Source organism: Corylus avellana, chromosome ca2 (genome assembly GCF_901000735.1).
Source record: "Corylus avellana chromosome ca2, CavTom2PMs-1.0".
Lineage (NCBI taxonomy): Eukaryota > Viridiplantae > Streptophyta > Magnoliopsida > Fagales > Betulaceae > Corylus > Corylus avellana.
In genome coordinates this window covers 47,201,457-47,210,096 of record NC_081542.1, presented here as the reverse complement: position 1 = coordinate 47,210,096, position 8,640 = coordinate 47,201,457, and the positions used below count along the sequence as shown (strand labels likewise).

The window sequence follows — 8,640 nt, the reverse complement described above, 5'->3', positions numbered from 1 at the left end:
CGTGGTACATCCACGTCAGAAAAATTCTGACGTGGTAGGTCTCACCACATCAGCAATTATATAAATGTTTATCTTTTGAAATCTAAAATATTTTCTTGATGTTCAAATATTTTACACGTCAGAATTTTCTGACGTGTCTGTCGAGACACGCCAGAAAATTTTGACATGCTACTATTCACGCGTTAGGAAAAAATTTTCTGACGTTTTAAATTTTAAATGTCAGAAAATTGTTGACGTGGCAAAAAATATGATACTGTAGCCACGTCAGAAAATGCCTGTTTTTTTGTAGTGAAGGAGAAGAAAAAATACTCACTTACGAATATGTGCCCAACCAAAGCCTTGATTACTTTTTATTCGGTTTGGACAACCTAAACTTATATCTACTTCTTGATTAATTTTTCATTTTAAAATCATATGACATATCAAGGGCACAAACTGTTTCAAATGATTCACTTGTCATGAACTTTATTTCACAAGCTGATTACTATAAACAAGGAGCTGAAAATTTTATTCGAACATTTTTTGTTGCTGAAAATATATATTTCAGCTACATTAATATTTCATCATCCATTTGAGACCTATTTATTTCTAAGTTGAATGTTTATTTTTGACAAAATTACCGACTCTGAAAGGAAAATACAGCTAGATTAGTTAAGCTGTTACAAGATTATAGGAGGGATTGCTTGACAACTTCGATCTTTATCTTCATGAAGATTTTCAGCTTAGAATTATACATCATGATTTTAAAGTTAGCAATACCTTATTAGACGGTAATATGAATCCAAAGGGAAAAATGAGCCATCAGGAGAAAGAAAAAAACAATACCCAAAAAGCTTATTCAAAAATCGGTTTGGACAAGATTTTTGTATTTTTGTATTTTTTTTTTTTTTTTTTTTTTTAAGTTTAATCTTCATCGCAAGTCTCGTCCGAACAAGTTAATATTCTCGTCCTGCCGAGATCGCAACAGTGTCAATTTATATGACTTTTCTAGTAGAGCTTGGACTTCTTTTTCTATTTAAACTCGTTAGATAAGGCTTAGGCCGCAGTTTTGTTTAATTTTTATCAATTTTCAATATGAAAATCTATTGTAGTGATTTTTTTTTTTAATTTTTTTTCCCTCAAATCCTTTATTTGCTCTTGGTTCTAGTGTTGTTTTTTTTGCGATCCGCTACACCTACGCTACATTACAAGAGATAGAATATCTGTATGTGCTTATGAAATGACTGCATTAGTTAAATATGTATTTTACTTTGATTCGTATATTTGAATATTGAAAGTTTGTTAGCAGATCTAGCGAAGGAAAGACAATTGGATTGGTCAAGACGATATAATATTATTGGAGGAATTGCTCAAGGGATCCTTTATCTTCATGAAGATTCTTGACTTAGAATTATACATCGTGATCTTAAAGCTGACAACATTCTATTAGATGAAAATATGAATCCAAAAATTTCTGATTTTGGCATGGCAAGAATTTTTGAAGTTGATCAAGCTGGAGGCCTCCAAGCAAACACCATTAGAATTGTTGGAACATAGTAAGTTAATTATCCATATTTAAAAAAGAAAAGTTCTTAAATATTAATGAATTATGAATTGATTAATTTGTTCATCCTAAAAAATTAATTAGAGGAAAAGAAAGAAAAAAGTAAAAAGAAAAAAGAAAAAAGAAAGAGTCATTCTAATTTAAATTATATATACTCATTATTTCACATATTTTTAAGGTTTCATATTTTTTTTTAGTACCATCGTTGAGTTGATAATATTGGGTTTGCAGTGGTTATATGTCTCCAAAATATGTAAAATGTAGACAATTTTTTATGAAGTCCGATGTATATAGTTTTGGTATCTTAATACTAGAGATTTTAAGTGGCAAGAAGAATAGTTCTTTCTGCAGGTCAGACGCTGTTGACAACCACTCGAGCTACGTGAGTATAAAATAAATATTGCAAGCTTTTGTTGCTTTTCTAATGCCTACATCATCACCACCGAGTGAGAGGCTATTTGAATAATATGTGGGCTATTGATGTAGGCTTGGAAACATTGGAGGCATGGAACATCCTTGGAGTTGTTGGACCCGAGTTTGAGAGGTTCTTATTCAAGAAATGAAGTTGAAAGATGCATCCATATTGGGTTACTGTGTGTTCAAGAAAATCCAGCAGAAAGACCAACAATGGCGTCAATAGTTGTCATGTTAAGCAGTTACTCTGTTATTCTACCACCACCTCAACGGCCAGGGTTTTTCCTTCATAGTAGAACAGAGTCAAATGCGTCAGAAAATGGACTGGGGGCAGATCAATCTACAAACATGTCAATGCCATTGTCTGAAGCATCACTTACATACCCTCGGTAGTATACTTGAACAGTGTGTGCCCAATTCAAGTATATGTTATTGGAACCTGATCAATCTACAATCCCATCAATTTCACGTCTTTTTCTTCAGACTTCAACCCTCCCTCGCCCGTCTATCTCTCCTTTCGCTTGGGCCTGATACAAAGAGCTTGCAACTCACTCAGTCACTCATATGGGCCTGGGAGACTCACGAACCTGCAATGAGACCCAAGATCGACATAGCCAATTACAGCCCTCGTAATGACTTTGACTTTTATTTGTCTAAACTTTTTCAACGTACTTCATTTTATCATGGGCGGTCCTAAATGAATTACTTATTTTCCACGCATTGACAACGTTAGGGCAAGAGTTTAGTACTTATAAAAAAATAATTTTTATTTTCATATCATTCTAATATATATATATATATATATAATAGGAGAGTTTTCTACAGGAGAGTCTAACAGTTTTTTACTTAAACTGTGCGTTTAAGTTTTTTTAAAGTTTTAAGCAAAATATGCTTGAGTTTTTTAAAGTTTTAAGCAAAATATGCTAATATCTTGGCTTGTGGCATTCTATTTAAAATCAAAACACACGTGTTTTTTTAAAATTGCCATCTTTCTCAATCTCAACTGCCATCAAACATTATTTATCCCCACATATCTAATATCCAATCTAATCTAATATCTAGGGGGTGTTTGGCAACAGCCTTGACCTAGGCCTAAATACTGTTTTTGTCCTTTTCCTAATGTGAAATAACACTTTTGCCCTTTATTTCTTTTTCCCTTTTTGTTTATCGTTGTCGTTGAATCGTTCTCTTGAATTGTTCGAAGCTATGGTGCGGGAGGGCTCTACCAACTTCCTCTTCAGTAGCTACAGTCGAAGGTTTGGTCTGCCAGTTTCCCAGTGCAGCAACAAACACACGACCAATTCTCACAAATGGGCTTTTCCCCTTCCCTTTGACACTATACCGATATGTCCCAGTACCAAGCAAAAAGACACCCAAAGCAAAGACAATCACAATACAGGGGATTCCAAATCCTAGATCCCAGATAAGGTTTTCTTGTATATAGCTCATCATCATTATTGTTACTGTGCCGCCCGCAACAACACCAAAGTTCCACCAATTGAAGAATGAGCTTTTGCATCTGCACTCGTCTGGATCTTGCCCATCAAACTGATCCGCCCCAAAAGCCTTAACACAAGGCTTGTGTCCGCCCTGCCCAACAGCAACTATATACAGAGACACAAAGAATAGGATTTCTTGGACCTGATTTGAAGAACCCAGTACGATTTTGGTGTCTAAGTAGTCAGAAGAAGTGCTTAGAGACGGAAGCATAGCCGACAGAGTCAACAAGAATAGTCCCTGTTTTTCAATTCAAAGATAGATTAGCAGAGGAATTTTCAATTTTTCTGTGTAGCAGCAACGTGAGAGAGAGAGAGAGAGAGAGAGAGAGAGAGGTGAACCAGAATGTAGATAAGAGACGCAATGACAATAGTGCGGTAGCGGCCCAGAAAAGAATTGGCCACGAATGCACCCAAAAGCGGAAGCAACGACGCTGTTTCGGACCACACGTTCACGTTCTCGGCGGCCGTGGCTGTGGACTGTCCCAGCGACCCAGGGGCTAGCGCAGGGGGGGGCCCAGAAAGGGGCCAAGATGATGCACCAAAAGCGGAAGCAACGACGCCGTTTTGGACCACACTCACGATTCCTCGGCGGCCGTGGCTGTGGACTGTCCAGCGGCCCAGGGCTGGCACCAGGGTTGGGGAATTTAGGAGAAAATCAATGTGTTTAGGCAGGGGAACGCTTGTGTGGGGAGGGGGTTGGGGAGACGCTGAGCAAAAATTTCAGAAAGAGGGACAATATGGTCAAAAATATAACAAATGTTGAGGAAAAGACTGGTCAATGGGTCATAGACTAAACAGTGTCTAGCCAAAGGCCGTTACCAAACGAAGCCCTAATCTAATCTAATCTAATCTAATCTAATGTCTAGATTACATATATCTACCGCATGTCTCTTTTCAAAATAAATCATGTGCATAACCATTTCCACAATTCTATCTAGTGCAAACTTTTAAAACAACATAACATCGTTTCAAATTTCCACCATTTTTTGTTAAGATGACTGAATAAAAAAAATACTCTCTCATTTTTCTCTTTCCTTTTCTTTTCCTCCTCTCTCTCCCTCTTCTTTTTCTTTTCTCTCACACACACCAAGTCCTCCACCCCTCTCTCCCTTTTCTTTTTTTCTTCTCACCCATTCTGCTCTTAGCGCCATTTCTGAGCACCATAGCTGTGTTGCGTCTTGGTTACGGTAGTTAGACATGGGCTTTGAGAATTCAGTGAAGGGTGGAATGCATTAAAAAAAAAGAAAAGAGAATTGTGCTAATTACCAAATTAACTATATTTGGTAGTGAAAATAGTTAATTTAACTATTCTCTGCAACTCTTTTAATAGTGTCGCTGTCACTATCCGTTACTGAATTCTGTTGTTAATTTACAATTTCATGGATTTTGGCATTCGTATATCAGTTTTTGTCATTTGTTATTTGAGAAAATTGAACTTTATGGCAGATTCAGTGACATTCTTTACCGGATATTTCTCATAAAAGGATAAATATCATTGAAATCATCATCATTGTCATTGTCATTATTGATTATTTTATTTATGTTCAATTGGTGTTCATAAATTTTGTTTGTGCAGTGCCATTCAAGGAAAGGAGGAGAAGATTGAGAATGTCGATCAATACAGTGACACCATCCTTCGGGTTCTTTAATTGTCAATAATTTCATTTACTGTTCTTTATTTTTTGCAATTTAAATTGTTTCTACGCCCCTACAAAATGATACTTTGCATTGTGATTCTCATTCTCTCTAGAAGGAATACTTAATTTGAGATTATTTGTTTAGATTTTATACACCACATTAGAATGTGATTATGAGGATGCCACCATCTTTCTTATTGGGCAAAAGGAAAAAAAAAAAAAAAAAAAAGAAGGGGCATCCGTCTCATATGGGGTTTAGACAGATATGAATGACCAATTTTCAATTAACCGTTTGTGTAGTTTTTTACATTAAACGTCAATTTCTTCTCCCTTCACTCAGATTTCTTACAGTGCTTCTCCCTCCTCTCCCTCTCTTCGATTTCTCTCTTTTGTGATTTTGTTGGATTCTTTATTTTTTATTTTTTATTTTTCGTTTTGATTGTAATTTAAACGACAACCAAAATTGTGAATACCTTAATGAAAATACTCTATACTTTAAACAATTTTTGAGATAAGTTGTGAAAAAGATGAGTTCCATCCAACAAGGTTATGAAATGTAGTATTATTTATAATTTTAAATATTTATACAAATAATATTTATAATTATTAGAATATCATCTTTAGGAATCATGTGTTATCTAGTTTACTGAATTTATTTTCGATTTATTTATTATAACTGCTCTAACAACCAATAGAGCATATATTATGAATATATAAGTTTCTAATTGAGATTACAACGCATGTTAATCCCATGTGGATGTAACTTTTTGTTTTCCTTTTTTCTTATTGCTTTTTTTTTTCTTTTTTTATAATATTTTATTTCGTTAATTTGAAGATTTTGTTTTATTTTATATATATTAAAAAAATGTTTTGTTTATTTTGCTCTGAATTCATTTTGAATGTTCAAAATTATATGGGTTTTATTTGTATTGAAATATAATAGATCTTATATTTTAATTCATTTGAATGTTTTATGTGATTTTTTTTTTCTTTTGTGTGATTTATTCGGATTTCTATGTATTTTTTGATTTTTTTTTTCCTCTTTTTAAGAGAAAAATATTGATTGTCCGTACATAAAAGAAATAAACTCTTACGAAATGCTCTTAAAATTGCAGCTAATTCAAGCAAGCAGTTGGAAGAGATTCATTCAAAAATCCACTAGTTAGAGGTGACGGAACATCTTAGACTATCACATCTATTCGGACAAGTTGCAACTAATACTTATTTAAAAATCTTAGGGTCAAGTCAGAATAGAGTATATCGTGCGATATGATTTGATATTGTAATTGCTTATAATTAAATCAAATCAAATTTGAAAAAATAGCAGAATAAAGAAAATTAGGAATGTACATGTTAGGTACTCTCTTAGTGTTTTTCTTGCATCATCATGGTCCTATATGGATATTATTTCACAAAATAATTTAATTTAATTTTCGGTAGATATGGTTTTTATAAAATAATTTTCGCCTAAGACTAGGAGGACACAAGGAGAACACTAAGAGAGCATATAGCATTTTCCAAAAAAAAAAATGATAACGAGGTGGAGAGAATACAAAATGATATGAGAGATGAAATTAAATCAGAATCGAATGTATTCAAATCTAATTTTATTTAATTACTATCAATTATAATATCAAATCATATCCCACAATATATCCTAACACTAACTAATGTTTTGACTAATGCTTGATAGTCTATAGGTAGTAAATGCACAAAGAAGACCTTGATCAAAACGGTTGCCTTCAATTCTATAAAATGTGAAGCCAAAGCCATTTTCAAACTTCCAAGTCGTTGCACGCATTAATTTCATCTACTTTTTCCACAAGCTTTAGCAACCAAAACACACGGAAAAGAAAAATAAGCATTACCCAAATCTTTGTCACATGATGCTTTAGAAAATGTCTCTTCACGTGTTTTAGAAAATTGGAAAACCTTTGTCCACACGTTACAACGGTTGATGGTTCAATTGGTTTATTCTTTGTTGTATTAATGGTTGGAAAGAGCATTCTTTGGCTCAGCAATTTTTTTGGCTAAATTTAGATAAAAATATCACCTTTATCTATTAATTTAGCTCCCACTCTTTTAAAACACCCACATTCAGCTCAATATTTAAATTTATTACTTTTATTATCTCATTTAAATATTCTTTTCCTATCATTGAATATTATTCCTTTATTCTTTCTTTATTTCATTTTGCTTCAAACGGTCATAGTTTCAGCACATGCAATAGTTGATAAAATCATTTTTTATGAGAGAAGTTAAAATAATATAATACTTAATTTGTCATACTTTATAAATCTAAGAGACAGATTGTTCAAATTAGAACTGCAAGTATTATATTGATACTTTATAAATCTAACTTCACTTATTACTCCGTGAGATTCAGACACTTTTGCAATCGTATTTTTAAATTTTAAAAAGTATCAATAATGTTAGGTTTTCATATTTTAGAAGTTTACAATGTCACTCATGTCGTTAAGGTTTATCGTTAAATCAAACGATACGCACGTGAAATGTTCCTCATACTTCTAAAAAACTAATAAAAATACAAAATTATTCTTTTTTTTTTAAAAAAAAAAAAATCTTTCTCGACCCAGAAGCAAATAATAAAAGTTGTTTTTGTTGGTCATAGTAAAAAGACCCCAATCTTCTTCAACGTGATTCTCTTTTACCGAACCCTTCTGATAGACTTCTAAATCAAAGCACAATGAAACTAACAAAAATCCTCCTAGAAGAATAATTAGGCTTATACAGATTTTCTCTCTAACCTCAGCTTCACGAAACCTAGCCTCTGATTTCGTGCATCTCTCTCTTAAATGAGATGTATATATATCACATGACAAAACCCTAGACACCGACACACTTAAAATGAGCGTTTTGTATGTAAAACTTACGGGTTGTCCGGACAAGTTAGTGGATTGTCCGGACAGAATCTTGCGAAGGACAGAAACTGAGTTTTTGGAATTGTTGTCTTGACAGAGCATGCAATGGGTGAAACCTGCATTTTGAAAATGTTGTCCGGCCTTGATCAACAGCTCCGATCGATGAGCGTTTGTGGTCCAATTAAGCTGAAACTTTGTATGGATGTTCATGACACGTGAATCCTCATTGTGAACGGTCAAGATTGGATTTTGAGCATTCTATATCAATGTTTAAGCCCATGGACAGTAGCCTCTGCATATTGGAATCGAATTAAGCCAACAAAAATACTAACAAACTCTCCCTTTGGCAATTCGGTGATAAAACCAATATGCCGAGACATCCTATCATCTCTCCATCATTACTCCCCCTTTTTGTCACAGAATGACAAAATGCCTTCATGTTTCCTGAAACACTTCACAAGATACATCAAGACATATGTGGAACATGAATAATACAAGAAAAACTCATGATCACATTTAAACGAAAAATGCATGAAGTTTAATGCGAATCATGGTGGCACATCAATATAAACTCCCCCTTAATGTATGACTCATTTATCAACAAGAAATTGGAAAGAAAAAAACAGGTTTCTCCCCCTCAAAAGTCAAATGAACACATATGATAC

General features: G+C 33.7%; 1 pseudogene; it reads left to right on the top strand.

Moving 5' to 3' along the window:
* LOC132168828 (cysteine-rich receptor-like protein kinase 10) overlaps positions 1-2,350 on the top strand; it is a 7,118-nt pseudogene extending 4,768 nt beyond the window's left edge.
* Positions 2,351-8,640: the final 6,290 nt, after the last annotated feature.